Here is a 22,773-nt window from a genome sequence, read left to right as displayed (position 1 = left end):
TACTCAGGAGGCTCAGATATGAGGATCACAGTTCAAAGCCAGCCCAGGCAGGAAAGTCCTTGAGACTCTTATCTCCAATTAACCACCAGAAAACCAGAAGTGGCGCTGTGGCTCAAGTGGTAGAGTGCTTGTCTTGAGCTGAAGATCTCAGGGACAGCGCCCAGGCCCAGAGTTCAAGCTGACGACCACCAACAACAACAGCAAAAAAAAGATTAGGCAAAATAAATTGAAAAATGAAAATATGGTCACAAAATAGCCTTTAATTCTTTTCTATAAGTAGTACTTTAAAAGTAGATGATCTTCATTAGTTTTCATTTAGCTTGCTCAAAGAGTCATGCCATAGAATCCTGTTGTGAAAGGAACATTATGGAAATGAATAAGTAGCACCATTCCTCATCACCCAGTGAAGGTTGCCAATGTATAAAAGACACAGTACACAGTAGGTGTACCCAGTAATTGTGAGAGTTTTCTGCTGGAACAAGTCAAATTCTTCAGACAAACAAAAGTAGTAGAGGCACAAACTAAGTGAAAGCTTCAGACTGCACCATCATTTTATAGAGGGAGCCCAAGTAGGGTTGCCCAGTCATCTTTTTGGCTAGAAAAAAATGGATGTAATAAATACAGGATTTAATGGGCATTTTTTAAAAGAGACTTGTCAAAATGAGTGACCAGTAGAAACAAACCTTTCTCTAAGGCTTAAGAATACTCTAGTTTCATGAACAATCATTTTGCTTTGGTTTTCTTTTCTAAATAGTTTGAGGTGCTTTTTAAAATTGTTTTGGAAGGGAGAAGATATTGTCCTTATTTTTCTTAAAGGAAACATGTTTGTTCAGATGGACTATCAGTTAACTGTGAACAAACTACCATAAACTCGGAAAACCATTTGCAAGAAAATAAGAATGCACTGCTGATGATTATGACCTTATAGGCTAAAACAGTAGTCATTCTTTCATGAAGATCAAATGTTGGAATGTTTAAACAATTATTTGTTGTAGTTTTTGCCATTGGTAGTTAAACTTAGTGAAACATTTTTAATAGCCTCTCTGCCCAGCACAAAGGAATTACATGTTAGGCAAGCCATAAACTTAAGAATAGAGGCTTGGCATCTATCATGCTAAAAGACTGCCCAGAAAATCTTATTCATAGTGATTGAATATTATCCTAACAATAAGAGACCATTTGACTATGAAGAAAAGAAACACTTACCTTGTACCTAAGGACCACTAGAAAAATTACAGTTTAAAATTTATAATTCTTTTCCTTCTTGCTTAAAAAACCCTCATCCTATTCTGTGAGCACCTGACTACTTCATGAAGGCTTAACCTAGCCCTAGAAGGAGTCAGTGCTCCCAAAAGACTTCCATTCTCTCAGAAGAGGTCTTTTCAGCTAAAAATGTGAAAAGGAAAGCTGTCTCATTAAATTAATTCACTCTGTGCTATGAGTGGCTTAGAAAGTCCATTAAACACATGAGTTTCTGCTTATTGGACTTTTCATCAGTTTTAATAAACAATAATTTTAAATGCAATTAATATTAACATTTCCTGGATAAGAAACTTAGTAGGTCCAAGGGTAAGAGTATCCAATAAACTGTTTCTTTTCTGTACAGTTTCTTCCTTTCTACTTGTCAGTCTATATTTCCCCTTAAACTCTTCCAAGCTTTTTAATCATGATGATTTATACAACAAGGTGGTTTAGAGGAAGGCAGGGCTTTGTTGCTGTTTCTTTATATGGTATTGTGACACCCATATTGTCTGTATTCTTGTTTGGCATATGATTTATAACATAAAATATTTACCTTTCCTCTCCTTTGTATTGATAAATGAAAGACTAGAAACTTTGTATGTATACCACCACCTGTGGATCCCAAATTTCCACACCATTGTATAGATTCCAAAACTTAGAGATCCTGTTTATCACAATGTTTTTTTTCATAAGATGAATCCATAATAAATATAAATTGGCCAACTGAAATTAAACTCAGATTTTTTTATTTCAAAGCTTTTGCAGACATTTTTGGTTGTGAAATTATAAATCAATAGTATATTCCTTCCTATGCAGGAATATATTAACATTTATATTCACATTATACATTATGTTCATAATGCTCTCTTCCTCATTTTGGTCTTACATGGGATTTGACTTAAGTGATAATATTTGATCTCACATAAAATTATTTTTGGTTTCTAGTACATAGGGAAATACTGTCAGTTATAATAAGTTTTAAAATATAGACATTGGTTTCTTTGAAATATGAAGAAATATATAAAGGAAAAGTACAATACAGAAATTCGGGCTTATTAAAGTGGGAAATTATGCACCTTTCATTTATTGGCTAGCAAAAAATTTTAGCTAAATCTGTGTGTGTGTGTGTGTGTGTGTGTGTGTGTGTGTGTGTGTGTCTGTGTCTGTATCTGTGTCTGTGTGAGACTCTGTGTTTGTCAAGTTTCATTAACAATAGAAAATCTTTGGATGGCTCTTTCATTTTGTCAAATTATGGAAACTGATTTGCATGTCGTGCATTTGCTTTTTAATAATTGACATTGTGTGTCCAATTAGGTATTGGCTTATTTTCTTTTCTCTCAACTAATATTGCTCAGTTGCATTTGATTTATCTTGTTAAGTTCATTCCCTTAGAAAATTATACTACTTATAGCCAAAAAGTATTTTTAGTGTAATAACATTATTTTGAAACCAGGAAATCAGATTAGAGAAACTGCCATTTTTAAAGTTATACATGTAATATCCATTAAATATACAAATGCCAACATGGATTGGAAATGAGCATTTATCCTATTTTGAATTTCATTGTACACAATAAAGAGAAAAGTGTACTTTTTCTATGTTTTATTTTGTTGGAAGCAGGAAATAGTGTTTCTGGTAGTTCACATAGGTGCTAAAGAAAGAGAGCACAGTTTGCTATAGCCACATTTACAAGAAAAACATGGTTTGCCAATATTTCCCAAGCACTTTCAAATTCCTATACTTACTTTCTGATGTAGAAGTATAGTCACTTGTATTTCATTGCATTTCTCAAGACAGAAATGGTTTTAAATATTAAATATGTGTAATTTGCTTCCTGTATACTCAAAGTCCAGAAGCTATAAATTAACAAAAGGACCCCAGTGTTCAGATAACTGTATTTTATTTTTCTGACTATTATAGATTTTATGCCATCTTTTACTTTATAAATATTTTCTTTAAGGCACTATTCCTTTGACATTGACATTTTCATTAATTGTACTACATTTCTCATCATGTAAAATCAAATCCAGTAGGGCATTTTACAGTGTTCTTTTCTCTCACAGTGCTGCTAAAGAAATGTCTATCATTTTGAATTTACTACATGCCAAAGATGACATAAATTATATTTATTTTTGTTCTTGTTAAAACTGAGCAACAATTTCCAAGAAATCATGTTCAACTACTGGCGTTTTTCTGGGTACTAAATAAAATAGCTTCGACTTTCTAACCTTTTACACTTGAACTTGCTTGGTCATTTATAGATATAAAAAGCTGTTTGCTTTTATTTTTATCACATACAGCTAATTGCTGAACTCACTGAGCATTCTATACATTGTTCAGGAGCCAGGTGTGACAAGTGTTTCAGCATACTGCTTGGTTATACAATTTCCTTAATATTACCTGAACTGTAATATTTTTATCACTTAGATTTCTCTCCTGATACTTGTATCAGTTAAAGAAATTCAAGAAAATGAGTATGCAAACACAGTATTTTTCAGGCTTAAATCAGGAGCATGTATTTATCTGCAAGTTACATAAGGTGAGTATGTTTTCTGCAGTAAGGAATAACTGATATCTTAGTCTCTAAGTACTGATAGAATTCTTTTAGGCTTTGGGTCCAATAGCATAAAAGAAATTTAGCTTAAAACTTAGAAGTCACATATATAGGTATGTAAAATTATATAACATCTGTACACAGAAATTCATTTGAAATCTGATGTACAACTCTTCATATAACAAGATAAACAAGACAAATTCTAGGACAAATTTACAGAATCAGGAAATATTTATTCTCCACTGGCCACCTCTTTTTAATCTCTTCTACTTTAGCTTATTTTATGCTTTCCATCTACCAACCCCTTAGTAAAATTTCTGATCAGCATTTTTACACGATACCTTAACAAAGTGAAGGAGGGTGAATGCAGTCAACATTTATGTCTGTTTGTGAAAATGGAACAGTGAAACTGGTGGCTTTGGTGTGTGAAGTGGAGAAAGGAAAATGAGGGGATTGATGGAGGAGGTGCATCTAACTAAGGTACAGCCTTATGCATAGTGGACATGTCAGAATGAAACCCTGTTGAACATCTGATGATAATCAAAATATGTGAAAAAAAATATATTCACACTAAAGCAGTTCATACTGTAGTCATTTAAATAATATAAAATAGCAAATGTGTTCATTTTGGTTCATGAGTCTTTGAAACAATGTAAGTGTACTATACTATGCATGATTTAATGTACTTACATAACAGTGAGTGAATAATAAAACAAGCATTTTTCTCAAGATTCCTTCCATTTCTTCATAATATTTTATGTCCTTTAACTATTGGCTTCTTATGGATCCTAGAACTTGCTCTATCCAAGTACAAAGAAACTTCCAACTTTTAAGTCTATCCTTCACTCAGTTATCTTCCTGACTTCCCTGTTAATGGATAAGTTAAGTTAGCCAGGCATTGCCTTATCCTGCTTCAAAGCTATCAGGTACATTTTGTGTACATCATGAGCATAGGTATATTAGCTTTTTTATTGGTAAAGTGTTTTTGACTTAGCTACTCTATATGACAACTGAATATCCAGTTTCTAGTAAAACACATAATTTTTTGTTGATGGATACAGTTTTTTCCTGTGTATTTTTTTATTTTATTTTATTTTTTTTTGTGAACATACTGTACAGAGGGGTTACAATTACATGGGAAGGATAATGCGTACATTTCTTATCAAGCATTGCAGCCTCCTCCTTTGTTTACCCTTCACATCCCTTCCCAGCCTACCCCCCACCTCCCCACCCAATCCACCCCCCACACCAATGTTGTAAAGCTCGTTTTCAACATGACAACTTGTACTTCTCATTGTTGCAACAGGTCCACCTGTATCCTTAAACGACTTGTTTTTCCCCATCTCCTCCACAAGTTATACTAACATCAAATATAGTGAAAGCAGGGGTTATACTGTGGGGGAGGGACATACAAAGCAACAAAGAGATAATCTTATAAATGCGTTAGAAACAAATGCATGAAAGAAAAAAACATTAAAATACATATCTAAGGGTTCATTTTCCTAACATCACATTATCTGACCTTTTCTGCTTGACTCATACATATACTAGATATTGCAAATAAGGGAAACCATGGGACCTATGTTTCTTTGGGCCTGGCTTACTTCACTTAATATAATTTTTTCCAAGTTGTTCCATTTCCTAACAAATGGGGAAATGTCATTCTTTCTGATGGAGGCATAGAATTCCATTGCGTATATATACCACATTTTCTTGATCCATTCATCTACTGAGAGGCATCTGGGTTGGTTCCATATCTTAGCTATGGTAAATTATGCTGCAATAAACATAGTTGTGCTGGTAGCTTTAGTGTGGTCTTGTTTGTAAACATTTGGGTAAATGCCCAAAAGTGGGATTGCTGGGTCATAGGGGAGCTCTATGTGAAGTCATTTGAGGAACCTCCATACTGCTTTCCAAAGTGGTTGAACATGTTTACATTCCCACCGACAATGAAGTAAGGTTCCCTTCTGTCCACATCCCCTCCAGCATCTGTTGTTGTTAGAGTTCTTGATTTTTGCCATTCTAGCTGGAGTGAGGTGGTATCTCAATGTTGTTTTGATTTGCATTTCTTTTATGGCTAGGGAGGTTGAGCATTTCTTCATGTGTCTATTGGCCATCCTTCTTTGTTCACAGAAGTTTCTCTTTAAGTCTTTAGCCCACTTATTTATTTGGCAGTTGTTTCTTTGAGGATTTGTTGTTGGGGGATTTAATTTTTTGAGTTCCAAGTATATTTTAGATATGAGACCCTTGTCCGTTGTATGGCTAGTGAAGATCTTCTCCCAATCCGTAGGCTTTCTATTGATCTTGTTAGCTATGTCCTTTGCCATGCAAAGCTCTGCAACTTCATGCAATCCCATTTGTCCAACCTTTCTTTGATTTGTTGTGTTTCCGGGTCGCTATTAAGAAAATTTCCGCCTGTGCCAAGGAGACCTAGGGTTTCTCCTATTCCATCCTGTAATGTTTTCAGAGTGTCTGCTTTGACTTCCAGGTCTTTGATCCATTTGGAGTTGATTCTGAAGCAGGGTGATATATAAGGATCTACCTTTAGTTTTCTACAAGTAGTTAACCAATTTTGCCAGCACCATTTACTGAAGAGGCTGTCTTTCTTCCATTCTACTGTTTTAGCTCCCTTATCGAAGATTAGATGGCTATAGGTCTGTAGGTTCATTTCTGGGTTTTCAATTCTATTCCATTGGTCCTGAGGTCTGTTCTTATGCCAATACCAAGCTGTTTTGATTACTATGGCTTTATAGTAGAGTTTGAAATTTGGTATTGATATTCCTCTAGCAGTGTTCTTACTGTTGAGGAGCGTTTTTGTTATTCGGGGTCTTTTATTGTTCCATATGAATTTTTGGATTGCCTCTTCTATTTCCTTGAAGAATGAGGTTGGAATTTTGATAGGTATCGCGTTGAATTTGTAGATAGGGAAGTATTGCCATTTTCACGATGTTAATCTTTCCTATCCAGGAGCATGGGAGGTTTTGCCATTTTCTAAGTTCTGTTTTAATTTCCTTTTTCAAGATTTTAAAGTTTTCATCATAGAGGTCCTTCACTTCTTTGGTTAAGTTATTCCTAGGTATTTTATTTTTTGTGGGGCTAATACAAATGGAGTTGCTTTCCTAATTTCAGCCACACTTTTCTCATTGTTGGCATACAGAAAAGCCATTGATTTTGGGGGGTTAATTTTATAACCTGCTACTTTGCCAAAGTTTTGAATCAGCTTGAGTAATTTGGTAGTGGAGTCTATGGGATTCTTTAAATACAAGATCATGTCATCAATGGATACATTTTATATAAGAAATGTGTATTATTTCTGTGAAACACATGATTACTGATTTGCATTCTCTTTTTGAGAGATATTCATAGCTGATTCTAGCAACAGATGTGTACAATAAGGCCATTAAATCTGAAAGAGAAAAAAACTATCAGAATGAAAATAAATAATATGCCAACAACCAAGTCTGAGCGATCTTTTATACTTTAAATATACTTTATAATATAACTGGGAGCAAGACCACCCTAAAGCTACCAGCACAACTATGTTTATTGCAGCATAATTTACCATAGCTAAGATATGGAACCAACCCAGGTACCCCTCAGTAGATGAATGGATCAAGAAAATGTGGTATATATACGCAATGGAATTCTATGCCTCCATCAGAAAGAATGACATTGCCCCATTTGTTAGGAAGTGGAAAGACTTGGAAAAAATTATATTAAGTGAAGTAAGCCAAGCCCAAAGAAACATGGGTCCCATGATTTCCCTTATTTGCAATATCTAGTATATGTATGAGTCAAGCAGAAAAGGTCAGATAATGTGATGTTAGGAAAATGAACCCTTAGATATGTATTTTAATGTGTTTTTCTTTCATGCATTTGTTTCTAACGCACTTATAAGATTATTTCTTTGTTGCTTTGTATGTCCCTCCCCCACAGTATAACCCCTGCTTTCACTATATTTGATGTCGGTATAATTTGTGGAGGACTTGGGGAAAAACAAGTCGTTTAAGGATACAGGTGGACCTGTTGCAACAATGAGAAGTACAAGTTGTCATGTCGAAAACGAACTTTACAATGTTGGTGCGGGGGGGGGGGGGGGGGGGGGAGGGGGGGGGGAGGCGGGGAGGATTGGGTGGGGGGGGAGGCTGGGAAGGGATGTGAAGGGTAAACAAAGGAGGAGGCTGCAATGCTTGATAAGAAATGTACGCATTATCCTGCCCATGTAATTGTAACCCCTCTGTATGTACAGTGTGTTCACAAAAAATAAAAATAAAAAATAAAAAAAATAAATAAACTTTACAACTTTGGTGCGGGGGGGGGGGGAGGAGGATTGGGGGGGGGCGGCGGGGAGGATGGGAAGGGATGGGAAGGGGAAACAAAGGAAGAGGCTACAATGCTTGATAAGAAATGTACTCATTATCTTGCCCATGTAATTGCAACCCCTCTGTGCAGTATGTTCACAAAAAATTAAAATTAATATATATATATATAACTGGGAGCTTCCTGATAGGAAAAGCAAGAAGAGAAACTAAGGACATTAAGTGATAATGTGGTAAGAAGCGTATTAAATTTTGAAGATAGAAATTGGGCTAATACCATAATTTCTGAGACAAAGGTTGAACCTAACAGTATCTTAAACTACGGCTTTGTAGCATAGTTTAGTATTTGGAGCATTAATTAGGATTTTTAAATTGTTACTATAATGGTAATATACAGAGAGGTTACAGTTACATAAGTCACATAAAATTAGGATGTTTGTTTACAAGGGCTGATACCTAACTCACACGGGCTTAAATATACAAAGAGGATTTATTTGCTGGATTCCTGTTTCTATAAATATTATGGGGCTATCTATGTAATAACAAGATGACAATAACAGGTCTACACCTTACCTCCTCTCTTACTTATCTCTTGGGGTAAAAAATTAGAAATACTTGACCTAAAAAGCTGAGTACCAATGGCTTACTTATTATAATCTTAACTATATAGGAAGCTGAAATTGTGAGATCATGGTTCAAGGTCAGCTATAGCAGAATAAAAGCATACAAAACCCCTTAATGAAGAGCCGTATGTGGTAATGCATGCCTGTTATTAAGCATGTCATATAGTTTATACTTATGTTGACCAGCAAGCTTCCTTTAAGCAGTTATTCCTTTTTTTAAAAAAAATACGTTTTTAGATGGCTCTTCTCTATATTATTTATTGCATTGGATGCATTATGTTCTTTCCTTTAATCGTCTGTGGATTACAATAATCTGTGAATTGTTTTTCCAAAATGACTCTTTATGTCTAGAATATGTGCGTGACTCACCCCCAGAATTCTCTTTATTTGCTCTTACAAGTTTCCATATGATATAATACCCATTTTCATGGTTCCTCTCACTTTCGTGTCACTGGGTAGTTTTCCCTGTTGATCAAAATTTAATTTAGAGTGTCAATTTTCGTGTGTTTTTCTGTCTTCTGAGAGATTAAATTTTAGTCTGGCCAGGTAATAATACATTTTTAGAACTGCTTTTGTCAAAATGAGACTCTATTTGACATTTCCATGAATGGTGACACTCTCTGTCAAGATTACATGAGTTTTTTGGTATCTATTGTGTAATCTTAGGAAAGCAACACAATTTCATTTGGTGAGGTTAGCTGTTTTATAGCATGTTACTGTGACTTCTTTAAGATTTTACTTTGAATTTAGGGTACAATTTCATAGCTCTGTATAAGCCCTTCATTTTATAAATTTAATAAATATATTTATAATGCACTTATATATGGAGAAATCATTTCTTATGTAAGTTCTCATTTACATAACATTACATATGTTATGTAGAAAGAAAAACATCTCTTAAATTGTAGATACTATAGGTTTTTTCTCAAAATTGCTTGAAAATTACTCTATATTTTCTACTTTAGGTTGTTTTCTTTCTTTTTCTTTTACTCTTGCTCTACAAAATGTAGCATAAAGAAATCTTGATGAGGAGAGCCCACAGCTGGCTAAGGAACTATGGAAATGGTAAAGGGGACAGAGGAATTTGCTCATTGGAAATCATTGGTGCCCATGCAGGTAGTGGTGGTTCTGAATCTACACCAGCCGTGCTTCATGGCCTGTATTTAGAGGACAAATAGAGTCCATAGGAAGCATTTGTGTGTGTATGTGAATCCTGAGGCTTAGACTCAAGGCCTAGGCCCTTGAGCTTTTGTACTCAAGGCCAGTGTTCTACCAGTTGGGCCACAGCTCCACTTGTGGCTTTTTGGGGGGTGGGGTTAATTGGAGAAAATGGCTTCACAGACTTTCCTGCCCAGGGTGTTTGAGCCTTGCAACAACAATACCCACAGGACAGTATATTTTAAATGAACTTTACAATTTCAGGTGGGAGGGGGGTGGATGGGGTGGGGAGGAGTGTGGAAGGCAGGGAAGGGATAGTGGGACAACTACAAAGGAAGGAGTAACAATGATCAACAAGTAATGTACTCATTACCCTAGTCATGTAACTGTTACCTCTCTACAGAATCTTCAGAATAAAATAAAATTTAAAAAAAGATCTTGACCAGATTATTAGTTTCCTACATTGAATTCCCTGATGCATATATCTGTTATTGCTGATTACAATATAATAATGGAAATTTTTTGTATTGATATCTTAATATAGCAATTTGATACAGTCCCAGATCTAATTTCTATTCCAATGTTAATAAATTTCAACAAGAAGACATGTAAGATTACCCTAATCCTCTCACTCCAAACATTTGTTTTCTCAGCCCATCAAAGGAAACTAAGAAAAGAGTCAGAACAATTTTAACTTCATTTCCTACTAGCTATGGAAAATATAAATTCCAGATGAAAAACTCTTCACTGATGGTTGATATTTTATCATCAGAATGTTGATTGAGGATTAAAATGATAAGTTCTACCAGCAAAGAATTAGGGTTTCTATAAGTAATGACATAATAATTCTGAATATAAAGAAAGTGAATATTTTCTCTCATCTAGTTTTTTAGGAAACTATGATGATACTTTATAATAAGGCACTTGGGTCTTTAGCCAATCTAAATGTGAAAAGGATATTCAAGAGAAATTTCCACTTCCAGGAAGATGGAATAGATGTACTTTCCTCTAGTACTTCCACCAAGGAGCAATTAAAAATACAGAATTTTATATATAATTCAAACAATTAGTAGCTTTGGAAGGTGTAGAAAGATGGATTGTCACATGATATGGAGCTTGAAGCATACCCAGTAGTGAGTTTGATGAAATGTATTTAATTCATGCATCCCAGGTTGACTGTTGAAGACAACCACTCACAAAGGTAGAAGTTGCAGATGAAAGAAGCTAGTAACAAAAGCTTGCACTTTATAATAAAACATATAAATGCCAGCTTACTTAGATAGAAAAACATTGAACAATAACTGCTATGTTATAGATAAACACCACAGAATAACTCCCAAATCATCTTCACCCATGGCAGTAAAACCCAATTGGAGAGTCCATTAGTCTTCCTTACTGGGCTGTAGTGACATATTTTTATATATTTTTATTGTTATAAAAGTGATGGACAGAGGAGTTATCATTGTATAAGTCAGGTAGAGTATGATTCTTTTTGGACAGCCACCCTGCCTTTGCTCTCTCCTCGTTCTCTCCCAGTTTTTCCCTCCCATTCATACCCACAAGTTTTATAGTTCATTTTTAACATATTGTCTAGGCAGTATCACTGTTGCATTTGTTCTCCCTTTGTCTGACAACCTTTGTGCCTCCCCTTACCCTCCCCAAGGCCGATAAATGAATAAACCAGACAAAAAGAAAACAAAAACAGCAATAAAGAAAAGACATTGCTTGGAGTTCATTTTGGAAAATATTTTATATGACCATATGCACACAGCTATTGAGCCTTTGTGATCCATTCCTAAGAATATCCTCCTTTGGTCTCACTGTGAATGTATAGAAACGTGAATAATTTATCAGTTCTTTACAAGGCTGTAATGACATCTTTTAACTCCATTTCCAAGGTGATTTTAGAGCAGGTGGACTAGAGAGGCAAGATTTTCAACTGTATAATCTGAATTGAAATTCCTCCAAACTCAGTGTCAGTAGAGTCCACATGGAGAGATGGAAGAGCTAGATTTGTCATCCACATTTTGCAGCAACTGGGTACCCCTTACTCTCCATAGTGGTCTAGTATTAGAGAAGACATATGGAGCCACAACTTGAAGGGGAAAAAAGAGAGGGGAGAGGGAGAAGAGAAGGATCTTGACATGAATCTCACACATTATACAAAATTAAATTAATTCAGAAACATCAAGGGGAGGACTTCGTTGGGAGTGATGGGAGAGGATGATGAAAGGGGTGACATGGATCAAGATGTATTGTATTCATAATCTGACATGTTGAATTAAAAACCCTTTTTACAACTATGTATAAATCCTGGCAACTGTGGCTCACACCTGTAATCATAGCTACTTAGAAAGCTGAACTCTTAGTATTGCAGTTTGAAGCCAACCAGGACAGGAAAGTCCTGAGACTCTTGTAAAGGTGATCAGTCAGATAAAGAGGACAAAAACTGAGGGAGTTCAGAGGAAGATGGCAGAGGAGAATCTCGCTGGAAGCTGAACAAGCTCTCGCATAGAAAGCAGCTTTAATGTTCCAGTGAACAGTCCTAGGCTAGAGAATCACACCAAGTGTGCCATCATAGTACAGAGAGTTTGACCAGATAGGGAAAATCCAGGCAAGGAGACAGATCTGAGCATTTGCCGGTAGCCACAGCTGCAGTGGCCACCATACCTACAGAGAGATTCTGGGACAAAGGTGCCAGATGCCGTGGGCGAGCAGATTCTACTCAACACCAGCAATAACTTACAAGGAGCAGATATCTTCATCCTGCAGATCCCAGACCAGAGACGACCCAGGAACCAACACTCCAGCCTGAGTAGAACCCTGGCATCCTCACTCCTTCTCAAGAAGCAGAGAAGGCCGCCCATCCCCCACCAAGGGAGATCTCCATCTTTGTTACTGACAAAGGCCCTCTGATCAGCTAGCTCTAACTCAGGCCTTGGAAGAAAACAGAGTCATTTAGCAGGTCACAGGAACCTGACCTTACTAGGCTCATCTCCACCCAGGGGAAAGTCACCTCACCCAGGCAGAGAGAGCTCTGCCCCAGAGGAGTGACTTTCTTCACTGGGTAAACAGAGCCAGAGGCTGCCCCTCCCTACAGCGGCCTAGACAATCAATTGAAACTCAGTAAACATAAACCCTGAGAATGGCTCCAGGCTGGGCTCTGTGAGTGTCTCAGGAGCTAGCCCTTCAGGGAAAAGCTATTGTTTGCTGAAAGGCCTCAATCCTATCCAGAACCTAGCCTCATCACAGCATCTCCAAACTAGAAGAAACAGCCATCTCTCTCTTTTGTGATACTCAAAGCAGATCTCCCTCCCACTGAACTAGGCTGGGAGGAGGATCACAAAATCCTGGGTAACTCAGAACATTTTTCTGCCTGCTCAAACAAACTTAAGAACCAATCAAGCGACAGGAAAACCAAACACCACAAGAAGACCAGAGACTCCACCAAGAGACTGGTTACATTCATAGGGGAGATGCAGGATCTTCCCATTCCCCCGCCCCCCCTACCAAAAAAAAAAAATCAAAGAACTCTTTTTTTGTACCTTTTTAAAAATTTTTATTTTTAAAAAAAATTGTTTTCTATAAATCTTTTTTTTCCTCTCATAGTTTTTATTTTAGGTGTGTGTGTGTGTGTGTGTGTGTGTGTGTGTGTGTGTGTGTGTGTGTGTGTGTGTGTATGTGTGTGTGTGTTCTTTTTTAAAAAAATCTTTTGAACTTTTGGTATTTTTTAAATTCTTTTCATTTTTTTCATTTTCTTTTTTGAGTGACTTATTTGCTGTTCTGCTCATCCCCTGATATATACCCATCGTCAATTATTAGACCATATCCCCCATTGTGTGTATACTTAATCCAGAAATTTATTACTCAATTCACAAACTCTTAGGCTTAACTTCTTTAATAGCAGTATTATCTCTTTATACCTATATAATTTTCAAGAAACTAATTTTAAGAATTTTTATTTTTTAGTTTTTCATGTCTCCTTTCTATCCCTTCCCTCCTCTCATCCAATCCTTTTCTTCTCTCAATATCATTTCTTTAAACACATAATTTTTAAGTGTTTCACTTTTTAAATTTAAATTTTTGTTTTTCCATTTTTTCTTGTTTTATTTTTAATCTCTCTCCTATCATTCTGTCCAATCCATTTTCCTCTCTGAGATTAATACTTGGTTAAATTCACTCTCCTTTTAGCTCTCCACATCACTCTAATCCTATTTTCCCCCACATTTCTCCCTAAATCTAATAATTTCTGGTTTTCCAAATCCTTCTTGCTGTTCTTAGCCCATTAATCCATAGTTGTTTGAAGTTCAATAGATTGTTTTTGTTGAACTAGATTGTATTTGCAGCCATTTTGGATGTGCAACTACAGGACTCTGGTTGATGCTTGCCTTAAAATAGTGTTCTAGCACAAAATTGGTGTTACTTTCATACTAAATGGGCAGAACAAGATGGAAAAATACAAGAAAAATGGCAAGTCCAGGTTTCTCAACTCCCACTCATGATAATCAGGTGACAGAACAGTTAATGAATAATCGAGAGGAGAGTTCCCAAAAAGCTCTGCAAACACTACTGGTAAACATGGTGAATGAAAAGATGGAAAACCTGCAAAGGACTCAGTGTGAGTGTGATAGGGAGTGAGAGGAGGCAAACCAAAGATGAATACAGGAAACTCGTGAGCATGAGAAAGCTACTCAAAGATTAATACAGGAATTGCATGAGCAGGTTGAGAACAGTCAAAAAAAGGCAGGAATTGAATGAGTGGGCTGAGAACAGTCAAAGAGAAACAGCAATTGCATGAACACGAGGAAGTTAATCAAAGAGTAATACAGGAATTGCGAGAGCAGGATGAGAATAGACAAAGATCAATAGAGGCATTCATGGAATAAATAGACAGCTGAAGGAATCCAGGGAGATCAAAAAGGAAATGCTGAATGGAACCTTACAGAAGGAATGGGAGTCCAAGGAAACCATAACCAATCAAATAAGTAATTTGAGAATAAACACTGAACACCCAATTAAGGAAGTAAAGAAGTTCATACAAGATCTAAAACAAAGCTCCAACAAAGAATTTGGAGCCATCAAAGCTGACCAATTAGGAGGAAAAAAAAGCATAAAGTCTTGACAGTAGGTTACACCATGCAGAAGAGTGAATCTCGGGGATTGAAGACAGCCTAGATATTATAAAGAACATAAAATTCTCCAAGACAAATCCAAGAAATATCATAGATCTATCTATTCAATATTTGGAAGACATCATCAGAAGGCCTAATCTGAGGATAATGGGTGTAGAGGAGCCCCTAGAGACAAAAGTTAATGGTCTGGGAAATTTATTTAACAAGATCCTAGCAGAGAACTTCTAAAACATGCACAAAGATAGGCCTATTCAGATACAAGAAGCTTTTTGAACCCCAAATAGACCAGACCAGAACAGGACATCCCACCATCACATTATAATCTCCACAGGATCAATTCAGACCAAGGAAAAGACCCTTAAAGCTGACAAGGAGAAAAGATCAATCCCCTATAAAAGGAAACCAGTGAGAATAACCTCAGATTTTTCAGCAGAGACAAAGAAAAAGACCCTGAAATGATGTATGCCATGGCCTAAAGACAAACAACTATCAACCCAGCTAAACTCTCCTTCATAACTGAAGTCCATAGCAAAGAAAAACTGTAAAAATATATCTCCACCAAACCAGCCCTACAAAATATACTTAACATGTCCCATGCATAGAAAACCAACAAGACCACAATAAAGTCCAAGAAACCACATCCAAACTGAAAACCCAAGAACCACAGGAAGAACCCAGTTGTCCCAGCCCCTAAGAAGGTGGATAACATGGCAGGTACTACCAAACACCTCTCAGTCCTAAATCTCAACATCTTAACTCTCCAATTAAGCGATATAGACTGTCTAGTTGGATTAAAAAGCAAGGTCGGTGCTGGGAAGGTAGCTCAGTGGTAGAGGGCTTGCCTTGCATGCATGAGGCCCTGGGTTCGATTCCTCAGCACCACATAAGCAGGAAAATACAAGCTGGAAGTGGTACTGTGGCTCAAGTGGTAGAGTGTATCCTTGAGCTGAAGAGCTGAGGGACAGCGCCCAGGACCAAAGTTCAGGCCCCATGACCAGACCCCCTCCCCCCCCCCCCCAAAAAAAACAGCAAGATACTTCTATCTGCTACCTTCAGGAATCACACCTTGAGTGAAAGGCTGGAACAAAATCTACCAAGCAAACCGCCTCCATAAACAGGCAGAAGTTGCAATCCTAATATCAGATAAAATAGACTTCAAATTAAAATTAGTGAGAAGAGATAAAAGGAAGGTTGCTACATTGTAATTAAAGGAACTCTCCTTCAGGAGGATATTGCAATTCTAAATATCTATTCCCCAAACACGGAACACTCAAATTTATCTAAGAAACACTACTTTCCCTCAAATCTCACATAGATACAAAGACATTAATTGTTGGGGACTTTAGCACACCACCATCCCCACTAGATAGATCAACTCGGCAAAAACTCAACAGAGAAACTGCAGATCTAAACAACTGCATAGATCAACTAGATTTAACGGACATCTACCGAATATTTCACCCAGCAACATCAGAATACACATTTTCCTCAGCAGCACAGGGAACATTTTCCAAAATAGACCACATTTTAGGTCTCAAAGCAAACATGTCCTAATTCAGAAACATTGAAGTTATACCTTGCATTCTCTCAGACCACAAGGGAATAAAATTAGAACTCAACACCAAAAGCCACCAAAGAAAGTCCTGTAACACATGGAGGCTGAACAACACACTGTTGAATCACCAGTCGGTGTAAAGTTACTACTTTATGGAAATGCCTCTGATTTTATATTTTCATTCCATCTGTAGATTTTAATATCCTTATAAAATATTGGAGTTAGTTTTTAAGGAAAAATAGAGAAGTAGCTTGTGAATAGCTCAACTAAGCTTACAAATCGCATGTACAAAAGCAAAAAAAAGTTATTTGTGTCTGTTTATATTGCTTCCTTTTTGTACCTTTGTACCTGTACAGGGTGACAGTAAGGGCCAAGAAGGAGAGTTGTAATCCTTGTATAAAATGGGAGCCAGCAACACTCTTATTTTTTTCTGTTCTCTTTTTAGTCATTTACTTCAAAAAAACAACAAAAACAAAAACCTGTACATTTTAACATAAAACAAATTATGATGAGCCATTTTAGCCTATGTGTCCTGTCATATTATGATTGATAGAGAATGACCAATTGAACTGTATCATGTGTGTCAAATCTCAGAACACACACATTTGGGGAAAATAAATTTAGTGTAAATAGGAAAAAAAAAAGCAGAGCTCACACCAATATTCCTCCAAATCTTCAATGAAATTGAAAGAGAAAGTTCACTACCAAACTCATTCTATGAAGCCACCATAACCCTCATCCCAAAACCAGGCAGGGACTCATCAAAGAAAGAGAACTATAGACGCATTTCTTTGATGAACATTGATGAAAAATTTCTCAACAAAATTTTGGCCAATCGACTTTAACAACTCATCCAAAAAATCATACATCACGATCAAACAGGATTCATTTCAGGGATACAAAGCTGGTTCAATATATGGAAATCAATATAATTCATCACATCAACAAGAAGAGCAAGGATAAAACCACATGGTTATCTCAATACATGCAGAAAAAGCATTTCACAAGATCCAACACCCCTTTACTATGAAGGTTTTGGAAAAATTAGGAATCCATGGAACATTCCTCAATACAATAAAGGCTGTGTATGACAAACCTAGAGCCAGCATTATACTTAGTGGTGAAAAACTAAAGCCATTTCCTCTAAACTCAGGAACAAGACAAGGATGTCCACTCTCTCCACTTCTCTTCTATTTAGTATTAGAATGCCTAGCTAGGGAAATAAGACAAGATGCAAACATAAAAGGGATCCAAATAGGGAAAGATAAAGTAAAACTCTCCCTCTTTGCAGATGACATGATCTTATATTTAAAGAATCCCATGAACTCCACTCCCAAATTACTCAAGCTGATTCAAAACTTCGGCAAAGTAGCAGGGTATAAAATTAACCTTCAAAAATCAATGGCTTTTCTGTATGACAACAATGAGAAAAGCGTCGCTGAAATCAGGAAAGCAACTCCATTTGTAATTGCCTTACAAAAAGTAAAATACCTAGGAATTAACCAAAGAAATGAAAGACCTCTATGATGAAAACTTTAAAAACCTGAAAAAGGAAATCAAAACAGAACTTAGAAAGTGGAAAAACCTCCCATTCTCCTATATTGGAAGGATCAACATCATGAAAACGGCAATACTTCCCAAAGCTATCTACAAATCCAATGCGATCCTGTCAATATTCCAACCTCATTCTTCAAGGAAATAGAAGAGGCAATCCAAAAATTCTTATGGAACAAAAAAAGACCCAGAATACCAAAAACTATCCATAGCAGAAAGAACAGTTCTGGAGGAATATTAATATCAAATTTCAAACTCTACTGCAAAGCCATAATAATCAAAACAGCTTGGTACTGGCACAAGAAGAGACCTCAGGACCAATGGAATAGAATTGAAAACCCAAAAATGAACCCACAGACCTATGGCCACCTAATCTTCGATAAGGGAGCAAAAAAAAATAGAATGGAAGAAAGACAGCCTCTTCTGTAAATGGTGATGGCAAAATTGGTTCATCACCTTTAGAAAACTAAAGCTAGATCCTTATATATCACCCTTTACCAGAATCAGCTGCAAATGGATCAAAGACTTCAGAGTCAAAGCAACACCCTGAAAACATTACAGGAAGGAATAGGCGAAACCCTAGGTCCTTGGCACAGGCTAAAATTTTCTTAATAGAGACCCAGAAACACAAGAATCAAAATAAGGTTGGACAAATGGGATTTCATCTTATTGCAGAGCTTCCACATGGCAAAGGACATAGTTAGCAAGATCCATAGAAAGCCCAAGGATTGGGAGAAGATTTTCACTAGCCATACAATGGACAAGGGTCTCATATCTAAAATATACATGGAACTCAAAAAAGTAAATCCCCCATCAAAAAATCCTCAAAGAAACAACTGCCCAATAAATAAGTTGGCTAAAACTTACAAAGAAATATCTCTGAAGAGGAAAGAAGCATGGGCAATAGACATATGAAGAAATGCTCAACCTCCCTAGCCATAAAAGAAATGCAAATCAGAACAACATTGAGATACCACCTCACCCCAGTTAGAATGGCAAAAATCAAGAACTCTAATAACAACAGATGCTGGAGGGGATGTGGACAGAAGGGAACCTTGCTGCATTGTTGGTGGGAGTGTAAACATGTTCAATCACTTTGGAAAGTAGTATGGAGGTTCCTCAAAAGACTCCACATAGAGCTCCCCTATGACCCAGCAATCCCACTTTTGGGCATTTACCCAAATGATCACAAACAAGACCATACTAAAGCTACCAGCACAACTATGTTTATTGCAGCATTATTTACCATAGCTAAGATATGGAACCAACCCAGATGCCCCTCAGTAGATGAATGGATCAAGAAAATGTGGTATATATACACAATGGAATTCTATGCCTCCATCAGAAAGAATGACATTTCCCCATTTGTTAGGAAATGGAAAGACTTGGAAAAAATTATATTAAGTGAAGTAAGCCAAGCCCAAAAAAACATAGGTCTCATGGTTTCCCTTATTTGCCATAACTAATATATGTCTGAGACATGCAGTAATGGTCAGATAAGTTGATGTTCGGTGACATGAATCCCAAGATAAGGAATCAAATGTTTTTTTTTCTTGCTATTATTTCTAACATATTTGTAAGATATTTCTTTGTTGCTTTGTATGTCCCTCCCCCATCGTATAACCTCTGTTTTCACTCTATTTGATGTTCGTATAATTTGTGGAGGGGAAGGGAAAAAACAAATTCTTTAAATAGGGATAAAGGTGGACCCATTGCAAGAATGAGGTGTACAAGATGTTAAGTCGAAAATGAACTTTACAACTTTGGCGTGGCAGGGCCTGGGGGGCAGGGAGATAGGAAGGGATGGCAAGGGGAAACAAAGGAGGAGGCAACAATGCTTGATAAGAAATGTACTCATTACCTAGCTCATGTAATTGTAACCCTTCTGTACGTTATTTTCATAATTAAAAAATAAAAATATTTTAAAAAGAGGACAAAAACTAAATGCAGGTTTAAATTTTGTTGTTGTGGGAGTATGTTCAGCACTGTGAAGCAGACTTCTTCATTGTTATTCACTAGTAAATTGAGAAGGCCCTAGGGAAGTGGGAATTAGCTGCACTCAAGGATATGGATGGCTAGATACTCCTTATCAGAAAAATCAGTAAAAGAGCCTGTGTGGAGGGGGGGGTGTGGGGGGTGGGGGGTGGTTTCTTTCTTAGTTTTCTCTCCAACAACCTAAATTTGTAAGCAGTGATGTTAAGTGTTGACTACATCTGGGTGTGTTGTTGATCCACAGAAAAATTTCTCTTTATTTTTTTAATACCTGGGAAATAAATGGTAATATTGTAAGTCAACTCAAGAATAAAAATATTCATGAAAAAGAACCAAATTATTTTGTCTGCAGAAAAACCAATGGAATTAGATATCAAGTGTGAAATAAGGAAGGTTTAGGAGGACAAATACCTTGTTTTCATTCATATGTGGAATTTAGAAAAAGATGCAAATAAAAAAAGATCTATTGGAAGGGAAGTGGAATAGAGATGACTGAGATGCTGAGAGATGACTATAATGAAAGTACGTTTATACCATGCATGAAAATAATCATAAGGTGAAGCACATTACTTTTTGAATGCCAGTCCTGGGTCATGAACTCATGTCCTGGCACTCTATCTGAGCATTTTTACTCAAAAGGCTGTATCACTTGAGCCACAGATTGAGATATGAAGGATTTTGTTTCAAAGCTAGCCAAGGCAGAAAGGTTCACTAGACTCCATCTCTAACCAGTAAAATGCAGAACTGGAGTTGTGGTTCAAGTGGTATTGTACAAGCCTAGCAAGCATGAGGCCCTGAGTTCAAACCAGTACCACATAAAATTTTGTTGGATCCTACTAGAAAACAGTGTTGCTTGAATTTTGCAATTAGTTTCAGTCATCCCTACCATTTTTCCCTTGTAGCTGTTATAGATAAAACAAAATTCCATGATTTTGGAACTCTTTACTTTGTGTACACAGGTTAATTTCTGGGCTTTCCAATTAGTAAATACTCATATTTCAGATTTGGGCATTACCAGATTCGTTCCCTAGAAGTGAATCTATTTCACTCCCTACAATTGTGTATGTGAGTTCCAAGTGTTCAAGGTTGAAAGGCTTGGACTGTGTGTTTTAAATACAAGTGACTATGGTTTGGAGTTTCAGAGAATGTTAAATATTAGTGTTAGTTGTCACACTTGTTCAAAACTTGTAGTCTTCCTAATCCCAAGGATGAAGTGTGGCAAATAAGGTTACTTGCCAGCATAAAAGTTTAAGTAACATGCTCAAGGTTAAAAAGCACAAAAAATTGCATCCAGATCTCAATTCCACATTCTATGTACAACTGATTCCCCAGGCTGCAGAGCCTACTTTATTTTTCAAGAACTTCATAGGGACAAAAAGTTTGCTTGTTGAGAAATACTAGACTCAATGTTTGTGAAACATAAATGTTACATGGAAGAAATGATCCTAATTAATGTTGGTTTCATTAGAACAATTTAGGCTAACCAATTCAATTCTCAAATCTTGAGTAAAAGATGCTATACACTAAAGCAAAAAGGATGGTGCTGCTGAGTACACTGTTGAAATGGGAAACTTTGAAATCTAGTTCAGAAAGGGGACCATTGCTTAGGAAAATAAAGAGTGTTCAGGCACTGGATATAAATGGGAGAGAATGAGAATGAGTTGTCAAGGAAGGAATAATAGAATGTAGTAGACTAAGGTGTACAAATCACAGTTGAATATCTTGAAGGTGTGCTGTCATTCACTGCTTCAAATTTTCTTCACAAGGTAGAAGTAAATTGGTTTAACTTAAAACTCTGACTTTAGAGTATAATTTCTAATTACATTTAGAACTATTGCCAGTTAAACAGGAAAGCTATGCTTTTGTTTCTCTTTTATGAGATGTTCTGAACAAGATAATAAAGGCCTTCCATCTGTACATCTGTAAATATACAAAGTAATTCATGGTACTGGGGTTTGCAATCAGGTCTTCATGCTCTGTCACTTGTGCCATGACCTCAGATTTTTTTTGCTGTAATTATTTTCCAAATAGCATCTCATTTTTTTTTGTCACAGCTGCTCTGGACCATAGTCCTCCTAGTTACATCCCTGACATAATCGGGATCAATATAAGTAACACTATATCTAGATTATTTATTGAGGTGGAGTCTCACTAAAATTTTGCATATCTTAGCCTCAAACCAGAATCCTCCAATTTCTGCCTACTGAGTAGCTGGAATTACAGATGTCAGTCAACATACCTAGCCCTCCAAGTTTATTTTTAATATTTTTAGTAGCCTACCAAGACTACATCTGATTTTGATTACTCTCTTCAAATACAGTACCTAGCCTGCTGGGCCCATCTTCTTAGAAAAGATAAGCTAGAAAATTAATTTATTAGTACACAGATCAATGTTGAGTCCTTACCTTTCAGCTTTAATAATAGCAAAAGGACCATACACAGAGCTGAGTATGAACAGTATGAAGCCTGGTAGTGAGATACTTTCTTTCTACATAATACATTGTACCTCATCTATCTACTTCATTCTATCTGCCTGTTTCCACATTCCCTAGTCTTACAACTATGCCACCAGTCCCATATTCTATTCTCATTAAACAACTGATTATCCAGATAAATGCACCACTGCAATTTGTTTCTCTCTAAG

This window comes from Dipodomys spectabilis, unplaced genomic scaffold, assembly GCF_019054845.1.
Source record: "Dipodomys spectabilis isolate Male_0828 unplaced genomic scaffold, ASM1905484v1 ptg000459l, whole genome shotgun sequence".
Lineage (NCBI taxonomy): Eukaryota > Metazoa > Chordata > Mammalia > Rodentia > Heteromyidae > Dipodomys > Dipodomys spectabilis.
This window is presented reverse-complemented; position numbering follows the sequence as displayed.